We start from the raw sequence: 14,392 nt of genomic DNA, 5'->3' as shown, positions 1-14,392 counted from the left end.
GGGGTTTTAGAACTATAAAAGAACTATTTTATATCTTTACAAACACTTCTTTAGATAAACGTATCCTTATTCGTCTTGAATCACCAGTTGTTGAGGATCATAATGTAATTGTACAACTTCTCTTTTGAGTGGTCATCCAATAATTGAATATTGATTTTCTAAATGAAATTGCTTTGCTCTATATACTTTTGAAGATGTTTCGAATGTCACGAAGATCCCAAACTCGATCTTTACTATAACAATATAGCTTTAATTCCTAAAACCAGACTGTTCTTGTGTTAAAAAAACAACAAATTAATCAAACTAGACATTAAAGTTTTTACTTGCACAGTAATTTATTTGTAAAATTAAAAAAATATATATAAGTTAAATTTTTGTAATAATTCTACACGGTTCGGTGGAAACAACTCCACAATTTTCCAGATGATGAAGTAAATATAAAGCTTCTCATCAACATGAGGCCCCAGCATGGCCAGGTGGTTAAGGCGCTTGAGACGTACTCCGAGGGTTGCGGGTTCGAATCCCTGTCACACCAAACATGCTCGCCCTTTCAGCTGTGGGACAGTAATAATGTGACGGTCAATTCCATTATTCGTTGGTAAAAGAGTAGTCTAAGAGTTGGCGGTGAATGGCGATGACTAGATGCCTTCCCTCTAGTCTTACATTGCTAAATTAGGGACAGCTAGCGCAGATAGCTCTCGTGTAACTTTGCGTGAAATTCGAAAACAAACAAACAATCATCAACCGATGCATTTATGTAATTAACATATTTTTACAATGGTGCCATTCACAAAAACAAGCCTCCCAGTGGCTGAGCGGTATGTCTGCGGACATACAACGCTAAAGTCCGGGTTTCGATGCCCGTGGTAGGCAGAGCACATTGTGTAGCTTTGTGCTTAATTCAAAACAAACTACAACAACGATTTCAAAAAAATTACTTCCATGACTCCATGGCCTAAATCTTTGTTTATATTAAATCTATTTTTAACAATTTCTAATGATTGTCATATATTTAGTTCAACTCTTTCGGTTACTTGTTTAAATACTTTTACAATATCTCAGTCAATAACATGTGTAGTGTACGAGTAATAGAGAAAGTTTGTTCCTGAATCCAAGAGACTGTGGATTGTTGGACGAAATGTTTGTATAGTAATACAAAGTAGAGAAGGTTATATGTAAAAAGCGGTTGGTATGGGTAGAGAACAAGAGTTGGCGGTGGGTGGTGATGACTAGCTGTCTTCCCTCTAGTCTTACACTGCTAAATTAGGGGCGGCTAGCGCAGATAGCCCTCGAGTAGCCTTGCGCGAAATTAAAAACACAAACAAACAAACAATGGATAGAGAAAGCACTATGCAGAGGAGCGAACAACGTTTCGACCTTCTTCGGTCATCGTCAGGTTCACAAAGAAAGAAAGAGGTAACTGACCGATAGCTGACTACATGTTTGAAGGGGGGGTTATGCAACTGAGTGTAGAGATGTAGAGGGCGTACTTAGAAGGTTTGATTGTATTATATTATATTATTAATATAGTTATAAAGGTGTTCCTTTGTATTGGTTAATTTTGGGCTAGAGTTGTTGTATAAGTAAAGCTTCTTCAATTTTAAGTTTGTTTGTTTATTTAGTATTTGGGTATTTTTTATGGTTATGTTGTGTTTATTTGATTTACAGCGTTCGAAAACTTTTGAAAGTGACTTTTTGTGTTTTTTTAAATATATATTTTTCTCTACAAATGGGTTGTCTCGTCATCACGAATTGAAGTAGAGAAGGGTTGTTGCTGTTGCTTTGTTGGCAACTGTGAACCAAAGATATTTCGTTTGACCAGCCCCACGCTAGTACAGCGGTATGTCTCCAGATTTACAACGCTAAAATCAGGGGTTCGATTCCCCTCGGTGGGCTGAGCAGATAGCCTTTGTGGCTTTCCTTAAAGAAAAACACACACACTCGTCAGACCAATTCTTCATATTCAACTTTAAGGACTCGATGTTTTGGTTGAGAAAATTGTAAAGGACCGAACAACATTTCGGTCATCGTCAGGTTCACAAACCTACATAAAACTTTTTTCAACCCAAACCAGCCGTTTTTTACATATATATATTTCCCTACAACTGGGTTTTCTCGTCATCACTGATTACAGCTTCCAAAATGCTATTTCGATGTTGATAAACTTTTTCAAGAGTAAGACTATTTTTACTGAGGACAGTTATTTGTCAACCTTAAACTGCACTGTGTGAATGGTTTTCAACATCCTCATAACATCTATGATGCTTTGTGAGTCTATTGAAAACAATAATAAATGATCTTCAACTATATCTTACGACTTTCCTTATATTAGGCGTAACCACGATCTAAAACAAAGAAATTGCGTCTAGTAGGATGAATAAAGTTTATTTTTGTTATTATTGTTTGTATATTGACCTCTTTTGATTAGGATTTAATGTTTCTATTTAACCCCCCTTTGTAACCGGTTTAACTGAAAAACCTTTGGGATTGAGCCCCTAAAGCTTGTATTGCTTGTAAAACTTACGCCATCTAAAGTCTAGGATAACCATGACTTCCACATAATTTCTGCCGGTTGGTATTGACTTTAGTGTAACTTTCACCGGCCTTTTTGAAATCAATGATTTTAGAGGAGGTTATGATCTTCACACATGTTGGAGAAAAACTCGTTTAAGAACACAGCTTTCTCTATAAAAGGTAAACACAAAACATTGTTCTAACACCAAACATCGTTTAAATATAATGTTTGTGCTTATTGTTTGTTACCGTGATGAACAAAACGATCTGATCGATCGATTTCCGATCTTAGGATCACTTTTCATTTATTTAACGATCACTCTTTGATAAACATGTTCTTCATGAATTAAATCTTATCTGGATAAAATATACCTTATTAATTTTTAATAACTTACAAAATGTCTTCTGTAAGATAAACCATTTACATCTAGGACAATGCTGTCCACCCGAATTACAAAAATCAAACACCCAACGAAGATCAACAGTATACATTATTGAAAGCACCAAAATATATAGCCATGCTATTGATAGTCTTAGCTTGTTTAAAATTAAGTACTAAGCTACATAATGGGCTATCTGTGCGCTGCCCACTACGGACATGGAAACCCGGTTTTTTACGTTGGGATTCCGAAGACATGCGACTAGGAGCCAAATTTTTGGATATAATGAAACCATGTAAACGTTAAGCGCAGGACCAAACAAGTAGGATCATTGTTTATTTGTTTTGAATTTCGCGCAAAGCTTCTCTGCGCTAGCCGTTCCTAATTTAGCAGTGTAAGACTAGAGGGAAGGCAGCTAGTCATCATCACCCACCGCCAACTCTTGAGCTACTTTTTACTAACGAATAGTGGGATTGATCGTAACATTATAACGCCCCCCACGACTGAAAGGGCAAGCATGTTTGGTGCGACCGGGATTCTAACTCGCGACCCTCAGATTACGAGTCGAACGCCTTAACAGACTTGGCCATAAGTAGGATCATGAAAACAGATCCGCTAATTATTTTAGAAATCTCTTGTAGATTTATTCGACTATTTCGCAGAATTTCTGTAAACTGGGGTGTGTATTACCTCCTGGTGGGGAATACATGAGAGTGTTGAAAGTTTCTTGTTTCAGATGTTCTTTATGTAAATTAACAATATCTTGAAAAGATATTGTTTTACATTAGTGTTTAATTGTTTTTATGACACCAAATAAGTATAAATTTGCTGGGGTGATTCATAGGTGAATTCGATGATTCATGGTTCGCGTCCTATTATTGTAGAAATGCGCTCTCGTGTCGTTGTACTACTGAAAATTTGTAAATAAAAATCTCTTCCATCTTATGATTTTATTTATTTATGGGTTGTGTCATTCTGACGAGAAGAGGACATATTCCAACATTATCAGACTATACTTTATGAATTATGGTGAGAAGAGGATATATTCTAACATTATCAAAATATACTTTATGAATTATGGTGTTTGTTTATTCTCACTAAAACTCCTCGATTTACGTTTCACGTTCTAATACGTGTTTTTATATCATCTGAGAAAGTACGAAAAATATACAGTTATTGGAAACGTTTATAAAGTTGTTAAAAGTAAGGAGAAACTCTGCAAATCAAATTACAAATAGTCTTTTATTAAACCGAGTTCACTGCGGGTTTTTCCCTCCTAATTTTTTTTACTTCATCTACTACTACGAGAAATCAGAGCAGCAATAATAAAAATATAAAAAGGTCTGTGAAAAGAAGCGGACGTGTTGTGTAACAAATTTTAGGCCTATTGGTATTTCTAATGTTTCGACAGCTTTGGACCTTAAGCCGTAATCTTGAAAGTAATCACTGTACAAGAAGATCAACCAAAAACAGCTGTTTATGTTGTTGATTTATGTATGTATATATTAATGTTTCATGGTAGTTTAAAACGGTAGAGAATGGTTCTAAAACTGGTTTGTTTTACAATTTAACCTGTTGACTGCCAAGTATTTCAGCTGCTACAATACAACTCTAATGGTTCTTTATTGTAACTTTTTCGTGACGCCTCTTTGGATCGAAAGTGAAACAGTTTGTAAGTAGGTCATACGCGTGTATGGTGCTGACATCTTGCGTTGAAGTTAGGTATTATTGAGAACGAATTAGCTCGTCTGTGGCACTGTGTTACCGATCGGCTTGGACGAGTTATCTCGTCTACGGCACTGAACAAGTTAATGAACTAAAACATGAATACAAATAAGTAACATTAAACAAAAAATATATGTTTAATTGGAATGAGTACTGTGAATACTAATATCTAAATATCTAAATGAAAGTTTTATATCTTGTTTAGTAGTAGTTAGCATGGCGAGATGGAAAGGGCTCGCAACTCTTAATTTGAGGATAGCGGATTAAAATCTTAGTCACATTCAACAAATTTCCCTTTTTAGTCATGGAGAGTTATAATATTACTGCCAATCCCACCTTTAGTTGGTAAAAGAGTAACCCAAAAGTTAGCAGTGGGTGGCGAAGACTATCTTGCCTTCCTTCTAGTCTTATAATCCGAAATTAGAGACGTCTAGTGTAAACAATGCTCGTGCAGCTTTGTACAAAAATTCCAAGAAATAAACACTTAGCAGGAGTTAAAGTAATCAAAACTTAGATAAAGTGGCCTCAGTTAGTTTTATATTCCTTGTATTTACGTGATGAAAAGACCCAGCGACTGTTACGTTGTTTGTTTTTTTTATTTTTCTAGGGCTTCGTTATTAATACCGTATTTTATGATGACGTTTTCTTACATACAGTAAGTGACATCACACTATCTGACCATATATGACACAGAAATACTGAATACAGGTTTTGTTACTGAAAAAAGAAAAGAAAACAAGTTTAACATAAGTGTTGATTAACGACTCTTTGTAATTGTTGTAATGTTGTGATAATAAATAAAAACGAGTAAACACTGATACTGCGTGAAAAGTTCAGCTGTACAAACACATATATACACACACACCTGAGAGACAAAACTAAAGGGGCCCGGCATGGCCAGGTGTGTTAAAGCGTTCGACTCGTAATCCGAGAGTCGCGGGTTCGAATCCCGGTCGCACCAAATATGCTCACCCTTTCAGCCGTGGGGGGCGTTATAAAGTAACGGTCAATCCCACTATTCGTTGGTAAAAGAGTAGCCCAAGAGTTGGCGATGGGTGGTGATTTCTAGCTGCCTTCCTTCTAGTCTTACACTGCAAAATTAGGGACGGCTAGCAGAGATAGCTCTTGAGTAGCTTTGCGCTAAATAAAAAAAAACAGAACAAACAACAAAAGTAGAGAGCTTAGTGAAATTATGGTTTACTTTAAAGTAAAAAAACAACACAAGAGAAACAAAAAAGACTTGTTTTTTACTTCAATTTCACAGATAAAAGTTATAGAAGATTTCAAATTGTACTTTTCAAGTAAGTCAGATCCACCACTTTATATATATTATACGTCATAAGACTTCCCAGTTATTCACTAATCAGACAAACACGTCTCTTTGACAGTATTTTCTCCTTTTTAGTCAAGACGCCACAACTTATTAACATTTCTGGTCATATTCCCTCTTGAACTACCAGTTATATTCGTGACTCTTTTCTCAATTTGTTTGTGAAATTATCTTCTTAACATAAACTTTAAGTCACTTTTCATATCTTTATACCGATATCTCTATGTGCGAAACGACTGGTTCTTTAAACATTTCCTTAATATTCGAATTAATGACTTAGCAAGACAACTTTGAGAAAACTGTCGAAATCCTTCATGAAGAAATATATTGGGTTGGAATGGACAGCCCACCAGGATTCATATTTGTTGACTCTTTCCTCCACCGTTAGAAACACACATTCTCAATTGCAGGTTAACAACAAAACCAATCAATTGTTCTTCAGTCTATTAATAACCCATTCATCAGCTGTTCTTTTTATGCAATAGCATCACGGCTCCCGCTAGAACAGCGGTAGGTCTACGGATTTACAACGCTCAAATCAGGGGTTCGATTCTCCTCGGTGAGCTCAACAGATAGCCCGATGTGGCTTTGCTAAAAGAAAAAGCACACAAACACACACGCAATATCATCATACAGCTCCTAGATAAAACTTACAAACTGCTTTATATCTATCCCAGTCCTCGGTCTTTAGAGCCCATTGATTTTGCTGGTACCTGAGGAGAATCTATTGTCTCGAACAAGAACGAAGTATCTTCGTGTATTCTGCTTGTCAGTCGTTCTACCGGAAACTAACTAAAGACACATTCCATTTACGTAGAATATCCCATCCAAACAGTTTCATCTACAATTCAAACAGCTACCATGCATTTTCAACAAGGGTGATATAAAGAAAAGCGACTACTTTCAAACTAGAAAATACAAACTCACTCGTGAATGAAAGTTTATCGATAGCCATTTGTTCGATATTTTGACACTAGGGTGCATCTGAACACACCTCTTTCCGACAGTCTATGTTTGTCCTTGAGTTTGGATTTTTAGCACTTCTTTGGAACCAGTAAAACTCAAATAATATCATTGTTTTATTAGCTTTAATTTAATTATTTGGGTAGAAATACGCTGAGAAAACTAATAATAGTGTTATTTAATCAAAAGTTGAGCTCAAAATTTTGAATACGTATTAGAAAAAACAATATGTATTTTTGTTCGTTGTTGGTAAGCTGCACAACTGCCCATTTGCGCCATTTTCATCTCAAGTATCAAAACACTGTTTTAAATATTAGTAGCTTACGACTAAACCACTGTGGTATGGAAGAAATGTATTTGTTTTAGATTCATTTAAAAGTTTACTTTCATGTGAACCTAACTACCAACAAATGAAATATCACACAATCGTTCGTAGAGAGGCTCGACATGGACAAGCGTGTTAAGGCGTTGGGTTCGTAATCCGAGGGTCGCGGGTTCAAATCCCGATCACACCAAACATGCTCGCCCTTTCAGCCGTGGTGCGTTATATGTGACGGTCAATTCCACTATTCGTTGGTAAAAGAGTAGTCCAAGAGTTGGCGGTGGGTGGTGATGACTAGCTGCCTTCCCTCTAGTCTTACACTGCTAAATTAGGGACGGCTAGCACAGATAGCCCTCGATATCTTTGTGCGAAATTCCAAAACAAACAAACAATCTAAGCATTACTTTTTAATTATTGTTACGTAATGCATTGTTTTATCAATAAACGACAACAGCCAATAATACTTAAACATTTACAAATAATATTGTCGAGTGAAATAATAACTATCATTGAATATATTTTTCTTCCATGTTTCCTCATTTCTTGACCAATCAACACAAAACTTGACACTAAGGGAAGGCAAGCGCAAATAGTCCTCACGTAGATTTGCACGAAATTAAGAAATTAAATAAACAAACTGTGGCCTATCATTTTAAACGGCTCGGCTAAAGCGTTCGACTCGTAATTCGAGAGTCGCGGGTTCGAATCCTCGTCACACCAAACATGCTCGTCCTTTCAGCCGTGGGTGTTCTAATGTCCCAATCAATCCCACTATTCGTTGGTAAAAGAGTAGCCCAAGAGTTGGCGGTGGGTGGTGATGACTAGCTGCCTTCCCTCTAGCCTTACACAGCTAAATTAGGGACGGCTAGCACAGATAGCCCTCGAGTAGCTTTGTGCGAAATTCAAAACAAACAAACAAACGTTCACAGAGATTGTAGCCAAGTGTCGGTTTCAGATTGTGTTCTTAGACAGTTCCGGTATCCGACTTTTGAATGTGGTCATTCTTGTTAGCTTGGATTAAACCTGAATTAAAAACAAACAAAAACATTTTGTGTTCTTAATTTAAACTTAAATTATCATTTGATTTGTCTAATGTACTGTTTGTTTTTCTTTGCTTTAATATAACAGCAAAATGGAAAATATTTGAAAGAGGTACATAAATAAATACAACAAATATGTTGTGAAAGTGAAGAGAGTGAGTATATGTTCACATGCCACTTCTCTCGTTTTGTGAATAACTTAAAGAATGAACCGGACTGAGTGAAGACCGAAGACCTCCTCTTACATCGTCCGACGTTTTAATGACAAAACACCGCTAAAGATTTTTCAAAATAACGTCTCTGCTAGTTTTCACAGTAACAGATAGATCATGTTTTTTTACTTTCACAACGAACGATGGAATATATATTTTACTTTAACATAAAAAAATATGCTACATCTTTTACTTTGAATGTGAAAGATAGACAATATATATTTTACTTTAACATAAAAAAATATGCTACATCTTTTACTTTGAATGTGAAAGATAGAAAATATATATTTTACTTTAACATAAAAAATATGCTACATCTTTTAATTTGAATGTGAAAGATAGACAATATATATTTTACTTTAACATCAAAAAATATGCTACATCTTTTACTTTGAATGTGAAAGATAGACAATATATATTTTACTTTAACATCAAAAAATATGCTACATCTTTTACTTTGAATGTGAAAGATAGACAACATATATTTTACTTTAACATAAAAAAATATGCCACATCTTTTACTTTGAATGTGAAAGATAGACAATATATATTTTACGGCGACGAACGAACAATGGATTTTAGTGTTATAAGCCCATAGACTTTCTTCTGTCCTTCTAGCAAATTAGAATATGCTGATACTTCGATTACTTGACTAGTGAAGAAACTAGTTAGAATATTAATTATTTTATACATCTTGCAGTACGTCGTACTTTACGCAATCTACTATGAAACACCACTTTGAAATACATAATTTTAAAATACAACTATTAACCGAACCAGTACAGATTTTAATATGAAAATAAAATACGTAGTTTAAGTAGATGATCCGGTATAAGTCAGTGTATAAGACGATACTTTTTAGTCTTAAAACAATGTCTGATTTCACCTCTCGTCTTATAAGACCCATGAATACATAGGCTCAAAAGTAAAGGTGTAGTAAGAACTCTCCGGTCGGTAGCATATTTGTCCAAAATTGTGTAGTTTATTTTACTTTGTTTTTAGTAGCCCCCCAGTGTGGTGGGCAGAGCACAGATAGCTCATTGTGTAGCTTTGTGCTTAATTCAAAACAACAACGTTTTTCAGTAAATGAGTCGATATCATGCCATCTAGTGTGTTATAATAACATATTTGTCTCGAGTTTTTACACCTAGAAGTTATTTCTCAAACGTGTTAATTACAATTAATCAAGTCATTTTGATCTGAAATGTTTTGATCGTATTTGTCATTGTAAAATATTGGTAATATTGTATGTAGCACACGTTAATTTTATTAACATGTTTTAATTGCTCTTTTTAATTTCGCGCAAAGCTACACGAAGGATATCTGCGCTAGCCGGTTCCTAATTTAATAGTGTAAGACTAGAGGGAAGGCACAGCTAGTCACCATCATCCACCACCAAAATTTAGGCTACTTTTTTACCAACTAATATTGGGATTGACCGTCACATTATAACGCTTAAAAGGCAGAAAGGGCGAACATATTTGATCAGATGAAGATTCGAACTAGTGACTCTCAGAATGCGAGTCGAGCGCCTTTATCACCTAGCCATGTTAGGCCCAATATGGTTTTGTAGAACATCATAAGGTTTGATATTTTGATTATATAAAACGATTTAAAATGTAATGAAAACTTCGTAAAGTTGCTTGTTACATGTTTGTGATATAATGAAGGCCGGATTGAGCTGTGTGTAGCATTTGAATTGCATGAAAAAAACACAATCGTGGTTATATTGAATATCCTAGAGTTCATTGTTTAAAAGTGACACATACTCTTTACAAAAGTAACATCCTAGACTTGACAGACAACAGAGGTCATGTTATACACCAAACCTCAAAGAAATACACTTAACTAGCTCAAAACATCCAGGGTCGTTTTATATTTGGAATCATCTTGTACACCGAAAAATATGGTAGTAGTTACAAACTTAAACAACTATTCTGGCTAACTATACCGTTATCATTAATTGTTACAGACAAGAAACAATTAGAATATAATTAAAATCATTATACTTTATTTTCACATGCACTACCCTATAAAATAGTTTATTCTCAGTTTAGGTAATATATGTTAATTAATGAAAGTTAGAACACCACATTACATAATTATCAAACATATAATACATTGAAAACGTGGGGGCGTTATAATGTGACGGTCAATCCCACTATTCGTTGGTAAAAGAGTAGCCCAAGAGTTGGCGGTGGGTGGTGATGACTAGCCGCCTTCCCTCTAGTCTTACACTACTAAATTAGGGACGGCTAGCGCAGATAGCCCTCGTGTAGCTTTGCGCGAAATTCAAAAACCAAACAAACTTAAACCAATAATATTTTATTGATCTGACACGAAGATCTAAACTTAACAATTTGCAACTAATTATGACATTTTCTGAATTATCTTCTCATTATCAATGTTAACATGAAATTATTATACCATAAAACAAGTTTGACAACTTATATGGTGAATGTATTTATACATAATTTATAGTCAGATGGATATATTTTTTTTTATTTTAAAGAGAAATATATGCACCTGTAATAACTGTTACAATACCTGTACTCGTAATAACGTTACAAGCTCAGAGTATGTGATGTTACACTTGTTAAGGCACTGATTGTCAGACCAAAATGACAATAACAGTTGTGCACTTTGAAAACGGAGGTAAACAGGATTTTTCGCCAAAACGCATTCGTGTTTAATAAATTTTTTTGAAAGATCTGCATGTTCTGCAAGTGCAACATGTGCAAAATCCCTATAAAAGTGACGGGTTCTCGGTTTCCATAGCTCAGTGTTAAGCCACCGACACGCAATACAGTTGCGCCAAGACTGACTGAAGCACAACGCAACAACGTCATTGGTCGCTTGGAAGCAGGCGAATCTCGATCAGATGTTGCCAGATCTGTGAACGTCCACCCAAGCACCATCACAAGGCTATGGAATCGTCACCAATAACATGGATCAACTCGTGACCGTTCACGATCTGGCAGACCTCGTGTGACCACGTCCGCACAAGATCGCTACATCCGGTTACGTCACCTTCGGGATAGGACCACCACTGCGACGTCTACTGCCTCAAACATACCAAGGCTGCGTAGAATTTCCGATCAGACCGTACGCAACCGTCTACGAGATGCAGGAATCCGACCTCGACGTCCAGTCAGAGGCATCATCCTCACCCAGCAACATCGTCAAGCACGGCTGCAATGGACTCAGGCACATCGGGTATGGTATCATCGACGATGGAGGCATGTTTGGTTCAGCGATGAATTGCGTTTTATGCTTTGTAGGCAGGATGGAAGGACTCGTGTTGACCGTCGCCGAGGTGAACGTTTTGCTGAAAACACAGATTTGGTGGTGGCAGCGTCATGATGTGGGCTGCCATCGCCTACAATGCCAGAACAGACCTTTTGCACATTCGAGGGAATCTTACGGCTCAACGATACGTCGACGAGATTCTTAGGCCCCATGTGCAACCCATCATGATGAACGTCAACCACGTTTTCAACATGACAACGTCCGTCCTCACACAGTCCGACTCACCACTATCTTCTTGAGACACCACAACATCAACGTTCTGGCCTGGCCCTCCAGATCACCAGATTTAAACCCCATCAAACATCTTTGGGACGAGTTGGACCGACGTCTGCGACGGCGACAACCTCAACCGCAGACTCTACCTCAGCTTGCAGCAGCTTTGCAGGCTGAGTGGACAGCCATTCCACAGGATGTGATTCGTCATCTCATCGCTTCCATGGGCAGGAGATGCCAAGCAGTTATTGATGCTCACGGGGCATACTCGTTATTGACGTTGAGTGACGTTAAAATTCAACTAGTGAGCGTGGACTTTACCTTTGCAGACTTTGGATGTTCAGCAGTGAATGTACAAAGTTTCAAAATGTCTTACAGAACGACACGGAATAAACTTGTTAACAATTTATCTCAAATTTTGCCTTTTGCGCTTCTTTTTTGAAAAGTTTAGTTCATTTTCAGCTTTTAAAGGACATACTTCTCTAATCAGTGATTGACACCCATGTTGATGTAGTAGCAGGAAGTAGAAATAGTTCATCCTCAGCTGTTAAAGGACACACTTCTCTAATCAGTGATTGACACCCATGTTGATGTAGTAGCAGGAAGTAGAAACAGTTCATCCTCAGCTACTAAAGGACACACTTCTCTAATCAGTGATTGACACCCATGTTGATGTAGTAGCAGGAAGTAGAAATAGTACATCCTCAGCTATTAAAGGACACACTTCTCTAATCAGTGATTGACACCCATGTTGATGTGGTAGCAGGAAGTAGAAATATACTCTTCAAAAAAAGAAATGCAAAAGGGATATTTTTGATTTTAAAGAGAAATATATGTAATAACGTTACAAGCTCAGAGTATGTGATGTTACACGTGTTAAGGCACTGATTGTTAGACCAAAATGACAATAACAGTTGTGCATTTTGAAAACAGAGGAAAACATCGGATTTTTCGCCAAAACGCGTTCGTGTCCAATAAAGTTTTGAGAGATCTGCATGTTCTGCAAGTGCAACATGTGCAAAATCCCTATAAAAGTGACGGGTTCTCGGTTTCCATAGCTCAGTGTTAAGCCACCGACATGCAATACAGTTACGTCAAAACTGACTGAAGCACAACGCAACAACGTCATTGGTCGCTTGGAAGCAGGCGAATCTCGAACATATGTTGTCATAGCTGTGAATGTCCACCCAAGCACCATCACAAGGCTATGGAATCGTCAGCAACAACATGGATCAACTCGTGACCGTCCACGATCTGGCAGACCTCGTGTGACCACGCCTGCACAAGATCGCTACATCAGGTTTCGTCACCTTCGGGATAAAACCACCACTGCGACGTCTACTGCCTCAACAGACCTTTTGCACATTCGAGGGAATCTTACGGCTCAACGATACGTCGACGAGATTCTTAGGCCCAATGTTCAACCCATCATGGTGAACGTCAATGACGTTTTCAACATGACAACGCCCGTCCTCACACAGCCCGACTCACCACTGTCTTTTGAGACACCACAACATCAACGTTCTTCCCTGGCCCTCCAGATCACCAGATTTAAACCCATCGAACATCTTTGGGACGAGTTGGACCGACGTCTGCGACGGCGACAACCTCAACCGCAGACTCTACCTCATCTTGCAGCAGCTTTGCAGGCTGAGTGGCCAGCCATTCCACAGAATGTGATTCGTCATCTCATCGCTTCCATGGGCAGGAGATGCCAAGCAGTTATTGATGCTTACGGGGGCATACTCGTTATTGACGTTGAGTGACGTTAAACTTCAACTAGTGAGCGTGGACTTCGCCTTTGCAGACTTTGGATGTTCAGCACTGAATGTGCAAAGTTTTACACATTTCATACAGAACTACCCGGAATAAACTTGTTAACAATTTGTCTCATGTTTTGCCTTTTGCGTTTCTTGTTTTGAAGAGTATATATTCAACTATGCTTATTTTATCCATAGTCTGATGTGAGTGTTTAAACCCTTCAAATTTATATTATTTCGTTTGACTAGAAACTACAATTCTCAGATGTTCATAATTTGTATGTTTACCTGGTAGCTAGACCAACATATTTCGTATTATTTGTGAAACTGAAATCATAATCTAATTTGTATAACAGAACCAGTTAACTTTTATGACCTTATCTTTCTCGTGTTATTTGTAATTCTACTAGTTCAAAACGTCAGTTTTTGGTTTTACTGGTGGTGTTCACATGTGTCTGTCTTCTAACTCAAAATTCCATGCTTATATTTTATTGGTAGTGTTTGGACGTGTCTGTGTTCTAGCTCAAAAGTGAAGTTTTATTTTTACTGGTAGTGTTCATATGTTTCTGTATTCTTGTTCCAAACATCAAGTTCTGGTTTCACTGGTAGTGTTCGCATGTGTCT

General features: G+C 37.1%; 1 protein-coding gene across 4 annotated transcripts in view; it reads left to right on the top strand.

Annotated features, from left to right (window-relative positions):
* Positions 1 to 14,392, top strand: part of LOC143242663 (dynein axonemal heavy chain 7-like) — a 619,118-nt gene that overhangs the window by 485,592 nt on the left and 119,134 nt on the right. The window lies entirely within an intron of this gene.

Source organism: Tachypleus tridentatus, unplaced genomic scaffold (assembly GCF_004210375.1).
Source record: "Tachypleus tridentatus isolate NWPU-2018 unplaced genomic scaffold, ASM421037v1 Hic_cluster_2, whole genome shotgun sequence".
Classification (NCBI taxonomy): Eukaryota; Metazoa; Arthropoda; class Merostomata; order Xiphosura; family Limulidae; genus Tachypleus; species Tachypleus tridentatus.
This window is presented reverse-complemented; position numbering and strand designations above follow the sequence as displayed.